Source organism: Eumetopias jubatus, unplaced genomic scaffold (assembly GCF_037043125.1).
Source record: "Eumetopias jubatus isolate StellerSeaLion01/CBP00866 unplaced genomic scaffold, mEumJub1_p1.0 scaffold_13, whole genome shotgun sequence".
Taxonomy (NCBI): Eukaryota; Metazoa; Chordata; class Mammalia; order Carnivora; family Otariidae; genus Eumetopias; species Eumetopias jubatus.
Window position 1 is genome coordinate 23,567,886 of NW_028274819.1, and position 17,899 is coordinate 23,585,784.

The 17,899-nt window shown below is 37.2% G+C and overlaps 1 pseudogene; it reads right to left on the bottom strand.

Moving 5' to 3' along the window:
- Positions 1–15,789: 15,789 nt before the first annotated feature.
- Positions 15,790–16,831, bottom strand: LOC114215167 (elongation factor 1-alpha 1 pseudogene; annotated as a pseudogene).
- Between the last annotated feature and the right edge of the window lie 1,068 nt (positions 16,832–17,899).

Genomic DNA, 17,899 nt, shown 5'->3' on the forward strand with positions numbered 1-17,899 from the left:
GAGAATAGCATGTGTTAAGTTGATGTAGGAAAATACGACATCTTTGGACCATATACTTCTTTGCAGTAACACATACATACACTAGTGTGATTTCTTGCATACACTCAGTTCTCTAAACCAATAAAGAAATAAAGAAATAAAGAAATAAGTAAATAAGTAAATAAAATAACAGAACATTTCTTGGGGCACCTGGATGGCTCAGATGGTTAAGCATCTGCCTTCAGCTCAGGTCATGATCCTAGGGTCCTGGGATTGAGCCCCGCAAAGGGCTCCCAGCTCAGTGGGGAGTCTGCTTCTCCCTCTCCCTTTCCCCCTGCTTGTGCTCTCTCTCTCTCTCTCAAAATTAATAAATAAAATCTTAAAAAAACACTTTTCTTTGTTTCAATTTACATTGCTTTTGTGCAACACCCATGTAATGTCAATGAAATATTGATCGTATCTACACATAATGATTCTCTACTTTAGAAATCATTACGTAGTAGGTGAAAATATATAATGCAGCTCACAGTAACAAAATATTATTGATGAATTAAGGGACATAAAAACTTCAAGCTATAATTGAAAAAAATGGCAGATTTAAAAAACATAAAAATTCAATTTTCTGAGTGAAAGGATACCACTGATAAATTCAACATCTAAAGAGAGAGAGGAGGAAATCTAAAATAAAAATAAACAATGTGGGGGTGACTGGGTGGCTGAGTCATTAAGCATCTGCCTTTGGCTCGGGTCATGATCCCAGGGTCCTGGGATCAAGCCCCGCATCGGGCTCCCTGCTCAGCGGGAAGCCTGCTTCTCCCTCTCCCACTCCTTCTGCTTGTGTTCCTTCTCTAGCTGTCTCTCTCTCTCTGTCAAATAAATAAATAATTTTTAAAAAATAAACAATATGGAAAACTGTTAACATATGTAATATAAAGAAAACTCTAGCATATTGATATTAAAAAGCAAAAATTAAACCCAAATCAAAAGAAACAAACCAACAATCAAAATGAAGAATTTTGGGTAAAGAACATAAGCTTTCAAAGAAATGGAAATACAAAAGGGAAAGAAAGAAAAGAGAAGAAAAGAAAAGAAAAGAAAAGAAAAGAAAAGAAAAGAAAAGAAAAGAAAAGAAAGAAAGAAAGAGAAAAAAAGAAAGAAGGGAGAGGGAGAGAGTTAGGACAAAAAGGAAGGAAGAAGGGGAGAAAAAATTGAAAAGTAAATAATATTAAAAGGTGTTCAATTTCATTTGAATACATGAAAAATGAATGAAAATAATTATAAGACAATTTTCCACTCTTTTGTTTGGCAAATAGTAAACAATTTTTTAATAATATCCTAGATGACTATGTTGAGGGAAAAATGGGCACTTTCATGTAATCGTAGTGGGATATGAATATATACTCTACTTGGAGAAAATATGCTGAAAGTATTGACCAAAAGAAAACTATAAAATACTGATGAAAGAAATTGAGGAAGACACAAAGAAATGGAAAAACGTTCCATGCTCATGGATTGGAAGAACAAATATTCTGAAGATATTAATGCTACCTAGAGCAATCTACACATTTAATGCAATCCCTATCAAAATACCATCAACTTTTTTCAAAGAAATGGAACAAATAATCCTAAAATTTGTATGGAACCAGAAAAGAATAATACATTATATGTTTAAAAAAAAAAAAAAGAAGATAGTAGGAAGGGAGAAATGAAGAGGGAGAAATTGGAGGGGGAGACGAACCATGAGAGACTATGGACTCTGAGAAACAAACTGAGGGTTCTAGAGGGGAGGGGGTGGGGGGATGGGTTAGCCTGGTGATGGGTATTAAGGAGGGCACATTCTGCGTGGAGCACTGGGTGTTATATGCAAACAATGAATCATGCATGGAACACTAAAAAAAAAAATCAAAGATGAATATAAAGCTTGTTTTTTTCCTAAAGTGGCTTGCAGTAGGCAAATAATTCTTCCAAAAAAAGTAAACTTATAAAATGATATCAAAACATGCAACAACAAAAATCTATATAAATTCATCAGAGAGCTGTCAAACGATGGGTTAGACAGAACAAGATTACAGAAAGGGATAATCATGGAGCATTTTGCCTGAAGATTTTTTTCTGATTCTGGCATCACTCAACAGGTTGGGAATCTGGGTTGGGAATCTGGGTATGGCCCTTGGAAGAGGGCTACTTCAGGAGCACAGGGAAACCAGCTGGATGGAGTTCTGCTGACCTGATCAGGATTTTTTTTTTTTTTTTTTTTTTTAATGAGAACATCAGTGGTAAACATCTGAGAGAAAAGAGAAGAGTGGATTAACTGGGCCTGACACACGGCAATTCTCCCCTCAGGGCATTGACTGAAATTTGCAGCTATACAGGAAGGGAGATAGAATGTGAAGTTCAGTGAAAGCATGTGAAAAAGGAAAGACAGATTTTGATAGTATTGCCCTGCTAGGAAGATAAAAGAGATTAAAGTTCAGGATAGGCCAGAAGGAGAGGCCATACTAAATAAACTAGATTCTTGGTCAGAAGCCCTGGAGGCTTATGCTCTAAGAACTGGAGAAAAAAACAAAACAAAACAAAACAGAATTAGACTGATCCTTACCAAATCGGCTACCCATTCTCAACTGGGTTCTCTATTTGATTTAAAATGATCAGTCACCTTTCCTTCTCTATAGCAAAGGATGAGCTCTTACTGGAAGACTGTCAACCTCTATAAAGTTTTTCTTTTAAATAAACAAACTATACAGAATCCAGATATAAACAAAAAAATGAACACGGATCTCTTGTAGCTACAAGGTTGAAATTTCTGAAAACCAAGCCTCAAACTGTTTCAGGTGACTGGATCATAAAGAAAAACTGAAATCACAGACTAAATTTAAGTCACTGCTTTCAAAATTACTAGTCGGGACAGCGAGATATTGGGAGGTTCTGATGAAACCTTGACCCCAAAATTTCCAGTAAGGCTTTCTCTCTTACAAGTGAAAGCAGGGCATAAGTTTCTCCCTTGTCTAAGGAGGATAGCCCCTTCTTGTTTAAATACCTAAAATAATTTCTCATGAGATAGCTGCCCTGCAGTACAATGCTGATCTCCCTAAAGACCCACTCATATTAGCTCTAGTGCCTTCTAGGTCTATCACCAGATTCAAATATGATCCAAGAGGGAGTGCTATGGTGAGCGCTGTGAATTGTACAAGACTGCTGAATCACAGATCTGTACCTCTGAAACAAATAATGCAATATATGTTTAAAAAAAAAAAAGAAGAAGATAGCAGGAGGGGAAGAATGAAGGGGGGGGAATCAGAAGGGGAGACGAACCATGAGAGACAATGGACTCTGAAAAACAAACTGAGGGTTCTAGAGGGGAGGGGGTGGGGGGATGGGTTAGCCTGGTGATGGGTATTAAAGAGGGCACGTTCTGCATGGAGCACTGGGTGTTATGCACAAACAATGAATCATGGAACACCACATCAAAAACTAATGATGTAATGTATGGTGATTAACATAACAATAACAAATTGAATACAAAAAAAAAAAAAGAAAAAGAACAAATATGATCCAGGAGGAGATATCAAAAACACTAAAAGATCTGCGAGATTCTTCCAAATGATATAAGCAGGAACCTCAGAGAATATATATTTAATGGACCTTAAGGGCATTGTACCACTTTGGAAGGAACATAATTTTGGCTGGAGTTAAATTTATTATCAGGAGTATGGTAACAAGACAGTCCAGGTTTGTGTGTTATTCTGAGTAGCTGGAAGTGACTCCAACAGTTGATTCTCTGAAGACTGCACCCCAATGGTAGAATATGCTGAATGATGTTGAGATGTCAAAACTTCTTAGTATTTTATAGGAAAAAAATAATATTAAAAGGCTTTGGGAGATTGAAATGCTGGAACAGATTTATTATGGATTCTCTGCTAACCTACTTCCTTACATTATTTTCTACATAAAGGTCCAGAGGATACCTTTCTCCTAGAGGTTTCTAGAAATGTATTGATCAGGGAGAAACAGCATCCCTGAGAGGCCCTATTGTGTCTGTAATTTGTAGCCCAGGAATCAGCAGAAAACGCTGCCATCAAAATGGTCTCCCTGACATTAATGGGGATGATGAGATCCCAGAATGCTAGGGGCCACACATTAGCCTCTAAACAGAAAGAAGATGAGCATAGTTACCATAATGGGCCATTCTCAGAATGGTTTGACCAATAAAAATATTTGGTTATTAGTAATTTCTAAGTCTGAAAAAAATGGGCAGTATACTAAAGTCTTACTTGATGTATATAAGTGAAAAGATAATACTGGTAATGAAGGATAGTTGGAAGAAAGGCAGTCAGGACAAGGGGCACCACCCTAAGAAGAAACCACCCTTAGGAGGATTCTACACCACTCTGAAAGGAGCCCTGCACCCTTTCCCATGTGAACTATCCGATAGGTAGATGAGCACGTGGCCAAAAAAACTGATTGGGTGACAGGTACATGGAGAATTAATCAGATTAAAACAGTCTGCCACCAAGCCCATAAAAACCCTAGACTTAGACTCTGGTAGCAACCCTCTTGGGTCCCCTCCCTCTATGGGAGCTTTTATTGCTCAATAAACTTTGCTTTGCTGCCTACCACTCTTCTAGTCTACCTCTTCATTCTTCTAAGCGGCATGACCAAGAACTATGGGCACTAAAGGAAAAGAAATCCTGCAACATTTGCAGATCTGGTGAACTTGAATCACTACAACTGGAGATCATGATCCCTCACAAAATTCCCAGATTTAACAAATTCAAAGATCTAGGGCCCTGTGAATGCAGGAGGAAAAATAGGTTCTCTTGAGGAAGAAACTTGTTATATCATTGTCCATTCTATGCTTCTTTTCTTTTTTTTTTTAAGATTTTATTTATTTATTTATTTGACAGAGAAAGAGAGAGAGAGTTCATAAGCTGGGGGAGAGGCGGAGGAAGAGGGAGAAGCAGACTTCCCGCCAAGCGGGGAGCCAGATGCAGGGCTCGATCCCAGGACGCTGGGATCATGACCTGAGCCGAAGGCAGCTGCTTAACTGACTGAGCCACCCTGGCGCCCCATCTATGCTTATTTTCCAGGTTCTAGAATGTACTGTGGAAATCAACATATATTGGTCTACTAACCAATGTAGCAAGGTAGCAATAATACATTATGGAGGAATTTCAGAGCCGAATATCCCTTAAACTCAGAAGTTACAAAGATAGGGGTCTTTATTATATCCTTCCTTAATACCTCTATGTGGTCTGTACAAAAACAGATGCATTTTGGAGACCAATAGTGGATTATCACGAACTTAATCAGATGTTTATTCTATTCCATCTGCTATTCCAGAATTCGTTTTTCTACCAACTGCATCTGGTATTCAACCAAGGATCTTATGAGTGGCTTAGTTTTACCTCTTAGTAAAGACCACTGGACTCAGTTTTCTCTCACCTGTCTATGAGCTTACTGCCTTAGTGTAGGGACATATCAACTCTCCAGCATTTCGTCATAATGTAGTCTATAGGAACACTGACCATCTTTCATTCCAGAGGACAAAGTGTTGGTCTTCTATGTAAATGATACCATACTGATTAGACATTGGTGAAACACACATGAGTGCCAAAGCATGGAAAGAAAACTCTACACAATTAAAGGACTTGCCATTTCCCTGCAATGCCAAGGGTCTAGTAGTCTCGAGCACAGTAGGGCAGTCTTTCCAAATGAAAGGACAAACTGATACATGTGACATCCCCTACCACTAACAAAAGAAACATAGACATTAATGGGCATCTTTGGGTTTCAGAGGCAACATATATTTCATTGTTGCATGCTCCTTAAGTACATTTACTGAATCACTTGAAAAGGGCCAAGAGAAAAAGGAGGTTTTCAACAAATTCAGGTTGCTGTAAAAGCTGCCCTGTCACTTCAGCCATATGACTCAGCCAGTTGCATGGTGCGTAAGGTGTCTGTGACGGTAGAGATGTTGGAATGGAGAGTTTGGCAGGCCCTTGTGAGACGCAATAAAACATTTGCACCTTTCAAAAGTGAATGGATACAGCATGGTAGCCCCACTGGGGAGCAGCCCTGAAAGAGGGTAGTGAAGAGAACACGTCCCAGGGGAAGAACTTTAAGGAAAGTACATGGTTGTTCACTGATCCTTAAAGGGAAGTGGCTAGAGATACTGATACACATTGATTCGTGAGTAGTGTCTAGTGGTTGGTCTGGAGATTAAAAAATGCAAAAGAATAAAGATGAAAAGCATCAAGGTGTAGGGAAGAGATGTTGGTTGAAACTCCCTGAATGGGCATAAAGTGTGAGGATATTTACATCTAATGTAAATGTATTCACCAACAATATCTTCAGTACAGGAGGTAGTCAAAAATCATGTAGACAAAATGACTGATTTCTGCTGATGCCAGTGAGCCTCTTTCCCCAGCCACCCTTGCCTTTAACCTATCGACTCACTGTGTCAAGTGCGGAAACTATCATGGGCTAAGCTACATGGCATATGACTTACTACCAACTATATAGTCAATCAGACCACAGTCTTCAGTGACAATTTATCATCAGCAGAGAATAACCCTGAGTCCCTGATACAGCATCATTTCCCAGGGGACCATGTAGCCACCTGGCTGAAGGGGAACTATTTGTACTTCCTGGAATAGGAATATATGTGGGTATAAACTCATGTTCAGCATTACTAATGCTTCTGCCCAAACTATCATCTGGAGAGCTAACAGAATGCCTTATTTTTGTCATGATATTCCAGACTCCAAAGCGTATCTCCGGGAAATTAATTTTACAGAAATTCAAAAACAAGGTTCTCTGGCTCAACTTGTTCACAGATATTAGTATTTTTACCCATAACTCTGAAGTAGTTGTCTTGATAAAAAAGATGCTATAGCCTTCTGGAAGACTGTCATGGCACCAGCTGAATGACAACACCTTGAGGTATTGTAGTACTATTCTGCCAGATATGGTATATGCTCTGATATACAGCAGTATCCTTTGTACCGTAGCCATGATACATAATTACAGGAAACAAAACAAGGGAAATCACATTTGCTTTGCTTATTACCTATTATAATCTAAGGAAGAAATACTTCAAACAAGTAAAACCAGTAGTCCTTCTGATTGGAAGCAGAAACAGCACAAAGAAAAGGATTGCTGGGCTGTGATGATTAATCCTATCTGTGATGGGGAAATTAGGTTGTTACTGCACAAGGAGAAAGAATAAGCTTAGAATATGACTGCAACCATGAGATTTTTCTGGGACTACTCTAAGTATCCCATGTCTTATGCTTCTAGTGAGTTGAAAACTACAGTAACCAAATACAAGAGAGACAAATACTAGTGTAGTTTGAGTTGCCCTAATAGGTGAGACACCATAACCAGATTACAGATATAGAATTGATATTGGAATAAGAAACTTGTAATTACTGTCTGCTACCGCTTTATTAACTGTTATATTATTTATGCATTTTCTTCTTTGCTTTGATATTATTTGTATATATTAACCAATTATTTTTCTCTTCTCTTAACTCTAATATGTGTTCTTAGAAGTTAAATCTCAAACTAATGTTTAAATTAGAGGACATCAAAGGGAAAGTGTAACTTAACTAAAAAAGAACGAGTATCATCTGGAGATTCTATGGATCTTTGCACTTCCCTTTTTGGGGAGAGTGTTGGCATGTCTTCAGTTTTATGTGACAGAATTCTTTCCACTCAGTTAAACTGAAAATTTGTTTAATCAGTGTCTTTACTCAGAAATTACACATATTTATGAGGTACATGTGTGAATGTTGCATTGGCAAAGAGATACATTATAATAAATTTTTGCTTCAACCTAGCATCATCACTTTTGCCAGTATTTTCCAGAATCCCCTTCCCAATGTGGATCTTGCTTAGTTTACTCACAAGAGGTACCTGCCTAAAGTGTGAGGGCGGTCATGAAATTGAGGCCATTATTATTCTAAACTGTTTGTAGCTGTCAGATGTTGCGGTCAGAAGTGGTGAATGACTTGTCAACTTGCAAAGATATAGAAACTTCTACAAACGCTGGAAGCTAAGTAGACCTGGCCATTACCGCCTTTTATATTTATAGTAATAGAGTCTCAGATTTCCCCAATTGTCTGTTTTCTTTCTCCTCTCCATTGCTTCAGATCAAAACCACAGCAAGAGGTTTCTGATCTCTTGGCCACAGCCATCCAGACATTCTCTCACCCAACTCTACACACAAAATGTGTAACCTCTAGTTCCTATATGCAATCCTTATCTCCATAATACTTGTAGTAGCTCTTATGTTCTCACTGATCCAAACAGATAAAATAATTAAGTAGCTGGATAAATAAACAAAAGCAGGACATATGTGAACGAATGAAGTGAATATGTTAGGAAACAATGATCATGATTGACTCAAGTAGCACTTGACTGAGGTTCGGAGAAGGAAATCAATCAGTCAGATACGATTATAAGTCACCCTCAAATGATTCCCTTAATGGAATTAACGATATTTATAGAAGATAAAAATCTCAAAGGAGATACATTAGACACAGCCTTTTGCCTTTTTTAAAATTAGGAGCAAGACAAGAATAACTGCTGTCATCACTTCTTTTTGCCACTGTATTGAATAGCTTTTTAGTGCACTACAAGAAAAAAAAGCAATGTAGAAAAATTATATGGGTATGAATTCTGGTGAGTTGTTAGATTTAGGTAATGGGAAGAAGGGAAGATAGTCTTAGAAGAGTTTATCAAGGGAATGAACACACAGAAAAACAGATTTAGAATGGATTAAGGGGGAGATAGAAGGTTTGGGAAAGTTCTTGGGAATAACAGAAACAGTAAGTAAACCAGGAAAATGTAGTTGGGTCTCAGATGTACTCTGGTCTTAAATAAAGAGATGTCAATCAGTAGGTTTTCCATAATTTTTTCCCTCCAGCTATATTCAACTGTTTGGATGTACATGTGGAGACATACATGAATTTCACAGGTATTTGGTTAGGCAGTGCAACAATAGGGTAGAGCAAGGTTGGTGAAGAAGGGGGTAAAGTGATAAACACTGGATTCTAAATTAGGTAAGAAGAGAAGTGGAGATAAGAGGGAGGACACATCACAGTGGCACAAAAGGAGAGTAGTGGAGTCACAGTATGAGACTGGTGTATTTGAGGAAGCGAGCCTCAAAAATAGGGCATGGTCAAAGAATAAGATAATGAAAAATTCCGAGAGTGGAAATGGCATGGTTGTTGGTAATGGCAATATTTGGAGAATACTCTTGTGGGAGTAGTCACTAGGGTAAAAATGAAAATCAGATTGTAGGTAAAAACATTAATAAAAACTCAGAGAAAGTGGGTGGATTATATGGTAAAAATGAAAATCAGATTGTAGGTAAAAACATTAATAAAAATTCAGAGAAAGTGGGTGGATTATATGGATAGTGAGCTCCACAAGAATAAGGATAAAAGTAGTGATTGAGGTAAAGACAGTGAAACATGTATTTTCACTGATTTCACAATTTTGATTTCACTGATTTCAAAATTTCACAAAATTTTCAGTGATCGAAAGAGAGTGACTGGGTAAGTTGACGATAATTTTATGCCATGGGATTCAAATAAATCATTATTCATTTATTTGAGGAATGAGGGGGAGGTGGTGGTAGCAATAATTTGGATATGAAAATGAGAATCAAGTAGGACATATATCTTAGCCTATGTCCTATAGCATATGGGTGTGGAAAGAAATAAAGCTTACCAGAAACAAAATGTTTTAAAATGCATCATATAAACTGTAACTCTAACCAAATCTGTAATAAGTAGACTGTTTTACATCTTATATGAGAAATTTTTCAGTGTCACATTTATTTGGAAAGTGAGAAGTATATACTTATAATTCCTTATTGAAAACACTTAAAATTTTTATACTGTGCCTTTTTAATGTGTCAATGGCCAGCAATGTCCAAAAGTTTTATTGCTCAAATTTAATATTTCTGTCTTCTGAAAGATTTAAATCAGATTTAATTTACATTTTATTTATTTATTTATTTTAGAGAGAGCGAGAGAGAGAGCTAGAGCGCATGTGCATGCATGAGCAGGGGAGGGGAAGGGGCAGAGGAAGAGAAAGTCCTCAAGCAGACTCCCCACTGAGTGCAGAGCCCAACTCAGGGCTTGATCCCAGGACCCTAAGATCCTGACCTGAGGTGAAATCAAGAGTCTGATACTTAACTAACTGAGCCACCCAGGCACCCCAATTTACATTTTAAAAGTAAATTTCTTTACTTTGGATATGTTATAAATGAAAATTAATTTATATTATCATTATGAAACTTTGATTACATGTAATTCTTTTTATTCAAGAATTATTTCAAGTATTTTTTTTTCTTGAAAATTGTTTTTTACCATTCTTCATTTTACCTTGCATCTTATCTCCACAAAAATAAAATGAAATAAATACAATGTGTTTAAAGAAAGGTGTTCTAGAAGAAAATTATAGGCCTTGAGTACTTTCCAAATTGTGTCTTAAGAACAAATAAAAATTGAAGCTGACAGTTTACATAATTCAGGAAAGCAAATCTCACAAATACTCAATGTTTTTATTTTCAGTCCATTTCCTTTAACATGAAAGAAGTATAAATAGCATGCATTTTTTTTTTTTAATGGATGGATATCATGGGGCTTATAGAATCCCCATATAACTCTTTTCTTGCAGAATTATTCTGAAGTTGACTTGGGAGCATTTTGTGGGGAGGGTGAGGATAGAACCAAGGAATATAAACAATGCAAGGTGTGTTCCTTACAGGAGTCGAAATTTTGTATAAATATCAGGCTAGCAAATTGGTTTTGTGGTCTTTCCAGGATAAGTACTAATTGTTAGCAGCAAATATATGAAAGCTTTGCCTTACTTTGCAACAGTGGACATGTCCTCAAATGACTCTTCTAGATACACTGTCTTTGTTAGAGTTCTCTAAATGCTGTTGGAAAGCTGTACCAAACAAAACTATTAAAGAAAAACAACAGCAACAGCAACAACTAATTGAGGGCAATGCTGATAAATCAGACCCTTGGGTTGAAAGAAATTAGATGCTGTTCACATCTTTGTTGAAAAAAAGAGACATTCTTAAACTTATTCTTTTTAAATGTTAGTTTGACAGCAAATGTGTCCTTCATAAAACAAATGTTTACTGTCTTCTGATAAGTAGCTCACTCAAAACCACATACGTTTTGCTTGCCTGATTGTCACAGAGCTATCTGTCCCGCTTGTAAAACAATATGAATGAAAATTCAAGACTTAACGAAAGCTACACTCCCTAATGTTCACTAAATTAGCTTTAACCTTGACTTTCCAAAGTCTGTACAGCTTTATGACAAGGATATCCCTGCACATAAAAAGATGCTGTTCCCTATGTCTTTCATCATACTTCAAACTACTAAGCACCTTCAGGATGGCTTCGAGGGTCCTATATAAATGGAAGAAGAAATACACAGGTATACCAATAATTACTTTCTTATCTCACAAACTGACTTCCAAAATCTAATATAATAAAACCCTTAAGGTTTTGGAAAATATGCTGAGTCATGTTCCAAGATTCAAAAGATTTTTGATTTGATTATTGTTTTTCTGATCTTTTTTATGTCAAAATGTGTATGCAACCCTGGGAAATAAATCATATAGTATAAAAATGATAATACAAGCAGAAGATAAAAAGAAAGAAGACTGGGCATTCAAAATCAAGTCAGAATAACATCATCAAATGCTGCAAGTAGTGATGCATAGAAAAAGAGACATATTGATGAGTATTTTAGGAGCAAATTATCTTTCAACTTTAAAATTAGAAATGTCAAAGTATTAGGTGTTTTAAAAATAACTGTGTCCTGTATTCCTAAGAATTTATGTCTAGTTGGTTAGCTTTTGGGAGGGTTGGAGATGAGGAGAATGTCAATTCAAAATCTTGTCACCCTGAATTTTTAATCATATTAAATTTTGTAATATGTGCTTTGTGTTAAAAAAAATGCAACGTTTGAGGTGACTCAGTGAATAAGTAGGAGTGTGCAGTGAAGGGTATGGATAAAGTGACCCAACAAAGTAGATGGAGTAGGTATGGGGTGAGGTGATGGTTGTTGTTCTGCCACTTGGCTATCTAATCAGTGGCATAATTAACTTAAAACAACCTCTAACAGAACGGAATAATGCCATAGACAACTTCGACTCTATAATTCTCTATAACCATCTTCCTTTTTTTTTTTTTTTTTAAACTTACCTCTTTTTTTCCTGGCTATTCTAACATAAATGTCTATGTTTCTGCCCTAGTGTCAGGGGAAGACTATTTGCTACTTGAAAGAATTCATTTAGTCAAATACCAAAAAGCCAAATCTTCTAAGATTCAGAAGAATGCTCAGTAAAACTAAACTTTACAAGTTATTGAAAATTACTGTGGGTTGTTCATTTCTTAGAGAGAGAGAGAGAGAAGTTAAAACGTCCATGTTTTGTTTTAAACAAACTAAAAAAAAATCTTATTGAAATTAAGAATATTATTCTAGGTTGCAGTAATTGCTCAAAGTAGCAACTAATTTTGCTCAGTACTGTCTTTAATGAGAAGCTAAATTTTTTTTTTAAGAATCACTTTGTAACCATCAGATTGATCACAAGCTGCAGAAATTAGGTTAACCAGTATCTCCTGGTCTTTGGTGAGTTTGCCACCAAAAGAATTCATGAGTAAGGAGTTAAAATGATTCTTTAATTAATTCTGTGCCACCTGTGACACAGTCATAAACACAATTATTAATGGGTTATGCTCCTCAGTTTTTCACTGTTTATACTACAACTTGGAGGACGAGTGAAGAACTACTAGTTCTCCTTCTACTAGTTCTTCCTCTAGGACTTGAAGAAATACGGAGTGAATAAATGCTAACGGGTTTCTAAAAAGGAACTGTCCCCCAAGCTACATCTACTCTCCCCATGCCCTTTCCCATCCTGACTCAAGCTTAGAGTAAGGTAATGATTGAAACTAGTGTTTTTAAAATCCAAGGACAGGATTTTTGCTGCCTCTCGCAGGTAAAGCCCAGGAAGGAAGCAAGAACCCCCTAGATGGCATGGCTGCGTGGTCCTGGTTTGATCTTATTGAAGTTCCCCTATGACTCTAGCAAGTTGTGGAGAGAGTAGAATAATTTATGTGTTCCAAAAGACAGCATGAAAATGATAAAGGGTTATCACAATACTGGGAATACCAGGTGCCAAGGCAGAGTAGAATAGATTCCAGCTACCGAGGAAAACACAGGACATACCAAAGACTGAACTGTATGTTAGAGTCAGACACATATAAGCCTTGATTTATTCATATTCAAATAAAACATCTCAGCAGATAACAGTGGACAATGAATGGTCATCTAATTATCACAAAAACACTAGCATAATTTATAGAATACAGAGCTATAATTCAAATGTAGAACTTTCTAATTTCATATGCTGATATCTTAATTCTTTTTTTTCAAAGATTTTATTTATTTATTTGACAGAGAGAGAGAGAACAAGCAGGTGGAGCATCAGGCAAAGGGAGAGGGAGAAGCAGGCTCCCCACTGAGCAGAGAGCCTGACATGGACATGGGGGCTTGACCCTAGGACCCTGGGATCATGACCTGCGTGGAGGGCAGACACTTAATCAACTGAGCCACCCAGGCGCCCCAATGATATCTTAATTCTGTTTGAACTCTCAGTGCTGTGTTTGTTGGTTGAATAAAAAATGAACAAAATTGAATGAATTTTTCTATAGAGCGAATTAAAGATTCTAAATAACTTCAACTTGGTTTGCAATTGATTTGATAGAAATTTGATTTCAATGTAGTACAATAGTCTAGTTCTTATTTGAATTCCTATCAGGTAGATGCTTTTTGGCTATGTTAGGAGGCATGAATTTTCTCTGACCCAGTGTAAGGATATGTGTTGAGGAAATTACGGCCACATTGTGGTACCTGTGACTCTACCAAAATTCCCATTTTTTGTTACAGTTGGTAATGCTTATCTCCAATTAGGTTCCATTATCCATGTAGAACTATCCTGAAAATCTTTCTATAAACTCTTTTTTAAAGATTTTATTTATTTATTTATTTATTTATTTATTTGACAGAGATAGAGAGAGAGCACAAGCAGGTGGAGTGGCAGGCAGAGGAAGAGGGAGAGGGAGAAGTAGGCTCCCCACTGAGCAGAGAGCCTGACATGGGGCTCCATCCCAGGACCCTGGGATTATGACCCGAGCTGAAGGCAGACATTTAACTGACTGAGCCACTTGGGTGCCTCCTGAAAATCTTTCTATAAATACTCAAGTTCAACTTTATACCTGCAAGTCAATTTAATTAGGGTTATATGTTGGTAGTTATATTAAAGGAAAACATTATTTATGTTTTAGAATTATAAGAGACAAGTAACATAGGATCATTTGCAACAAAGCCAGAAGCAATTGTCTTCATGGAATGGAGAGAGCACATAGATTTATCTGAGGGAGGCAAGCTGTTTTTCCTCTGATGTAGCAGCTATAATCATCCAAGAAACGCAGTGCCACTTGACTAATGATTTAAGTGCATTTCAAAATTCATATTCTTAATTTTTTAAAGGTATCACTGTGAAAACTTTACATTTAAATAAAAATCCTCATCTTTCTAAAATTTCATTATGGTCTCTTTCTCATATCTCTTGCATTTTCCTGATACAAGGCATCCACTCTGTTCTAATACAGCATTTATCATCAAAACATTATTTCTATTATACAGAAGATGAAACGGAGGCTTTAGGACCCTCCTTTCCAAAAATAAACCTTACTCAATGACAATATGTTGTGTCATAAATTTAAAAAGTGTGCTCATTTTATTTCAAAATGAACACACATTTTAAATTTCTATCAATTATAGTTTTAAAACAAAACCATATGCTAATTAAGTTAATTTCACACGTCCAAAGAACATTCTAGTCAACTCAAATAGAAATCTCATCGATACAATGAACTGTCATCAACTTAGAAAGTATATTGTCCTTCAAGTACTTTTCTTATATCCTACACAATGTGTAACCAATCTGGGATGACCAGAAATTTTGGATTCACCTTCATCCACTATATATTTAAGCATGTCTGCTTATGGCCAAGAAGAAGATGCAGGAACAAGTTGGTTCCTGTTAAAAAGAAAAGCAGAAGAGCCATGCAAAAAGCATGATAAGAAAAGCTGAGACATGAACTGACAATGTGTGAAATGTAACAAAGATGAACAGTTTTGACATAAATGACAACCCACTTCTCACTTACCTCTGATGCCTCAGGCTTCAAATTGGAGGAAAGGTTTTGTAGCATGGAGACTCAGCAGGGGCTGCAATCCAGCATGGCTATCATCCAACAGAAGTGATGGGATTAAAAATAAATAAATAAATCAAAGATTAAGGGATTAGTATTTAATACCAGCTGATTAAAGACAGAAATACTTCACGCACAAAGCTTCTTTTTCTATTAAATAATACATAAGTGATTTGTTAATAGTTATATATTTTTTTCTCATTAAACTTTTGTTTTAATGGGTCTCAAAATTCTGTAACAGATTTTTGGCCAAATTGTTTCCATTAAAAAGTACTGATTTTGAAAACTAATAACTTAAAACCACCATATACACACACAAAAAAACCCAAATGGCCCACAGAACATTCTCCTTTCCTTCTGAAGGTTTTATGATGCACTGTTAACATTAACCAGTCGTGTACTATTAAACTTAAATGGTTAATTGACACAAACAGTTCTGAGACTGTACTTCCACTACTGATTAAGGCTGGGGTGGCAGCCATTGGGCATAATATTCATTTAGCCCCCTGAGCTTTCTGGGCAGACTTGGGTGACCTTGCCAGCTCCAGCTGACTTCTTGTCTGCTGCTTTGACGACACCCACAGCAACCGTCTGGCTCACGTCAGAAATGGCAAAACGGCCCAGAGGAGGATAGTCAGAGAAACTCTCAACATGCATAGGCTTTCCCGGACCCATACCAATGATGGCAGCATCACCAGAGTTCAAGAACTTGGGGCCATCTTCCAGCTTGTTTCCAGAGCAATGATCAATCTTCTCCTTCAGCTCAGCACACTTGCAAGCAATGTGAGCTGTGTGCAATTTAGCACAGGTGCCTATCCAGCACTGATTTGGCCTGGATGATTCAGGATAATCACCTGAGGCATGAAACCATCTGCTTCCATTGGTGGGTCATTTTTGCTGTCACCAGCCACACTGTCACAACGAACATCTTTGACAGATACATTCTTGACATTGAAGCCCACACTGTCCCTAGGAAGAGCCTCCCTCAAGATGTCATGGTGTATTTCAATAGACTTTACTTCAGTTGTAACACTGGAGAAAACATGACCACCATGCTGGGTTTAAGAATACCAGTCTCTACATGGCCCACAGGGACAGTATCAATACCACCCATTCTGTAGATGTCTTAGAGGGGCAGACACAAGGGCTTGTCAGTTGGACCAGTTGGCAACAGAATGCAATCCAGAGCTTCAAGCAGCGTGGTTGCACTGGCTTTGCCATCTTTATGGGTGACTTTCCATCCCTCGAACCAAGGTTACGTTAGCACTTGGCTCTAGCATGTGTCACCATTCCAACCAGAACATGGCACAAATGCTACTGTGTCAGGGTTGTAGCCAATTTTCTTAACGTAGGTGCTGACTTCCTTAATGATTGTCTCATATCTCTTCTGGCCATAGGGTGGTTCATGGAATCCACGTAGTTAACACTAACAATTAGTTGTGTCATACCTAGGGTGTAAGCCAGAAGGGCAGGCTCACAAGTCTCCCATTCTGGGATTCCCTTGTAATCAATTTCTATCAAATTAAGAAGATGCATGTGACAAAGAAACCCTTAACATTCTCCTCAGCTTGACTAAACTTTAGACAGTCTTCTTCCCGACCAAAAATCTTCCCTTTTTGTATAGCATTTACTTTAGAAAACTGGTAAATTCTTTCTCTCCCCCTTTGAGGTATATGCAGATTTTTAAAAATTATCTTGCCAGTACTGTGACCCAGGACTGTCTTTATCAAGAATTTGGGAGCAATTCCTTTGAAATGTAATCAGCAAGGAAGATTAGAACCTGTATCACACATCTCTGTTAAGAAAGTAGGAGCCTAATTTCTGTGAGAGAGCAAGCCACCTACTCATAGAGAAAATCATTTGCAAACTCAGGAAAAATTCAATGTGGTAGACACATTCCACTAGTTAACCTCCCCTATTCTTTATACTAGCTCACCCTAGTGCCAAGGGGGGGGGGGGGAGACAGAGGGAGAGAGAAGACAGAGAAAGACAGACAGAGAGAAAGAGAGAGAGGGAGAGAGGGGAGAGAAAACAAGTCTCTCACCTTTTGTTTCAATGGAACTGAGGCAGACTGAGTTCTGAACCCTTTCCGTTATTGCAATATTCTTGAATAAAGCCTACCTTGCCTATTTAACTTTGTCCAATGTAGTGTTTGCTTTGACACATGCATCCACATTTTGCATCTTCATAAGAAAACACAGCCATCATTCATTCATCATTCCTTGATTCAGAACAATAATTTATTCATTAAGCCCATAAATGTGTGTTTGATGTCTGGTACATGCAAGAGTCTTTCGAGTGCTGGGATTAAAAGATGAAATGCTCTTGCTCCTTATATTTCAACGGCCAGAAATCTTTAAATTTCATTTATAAAATACACGTGGGAAGTAAAGATTCCTTTGGGAGAAAAAAGACTTTACCCAACTTGGAGTCTCATGATTTACTCAGGAGTTTTTCATTTGTTTATTTTGATTTATTTATCTTGTTTGCTTGTTTGCTTTTGCTTATCTTCTCTAAGCTGGAAGCCTGAAAAGGCCCCAAACCCTCTTCACAAAGCTGCAAACAGAAATTTCAGAATGCTGGTTTTTTTTACAATGATTTTAA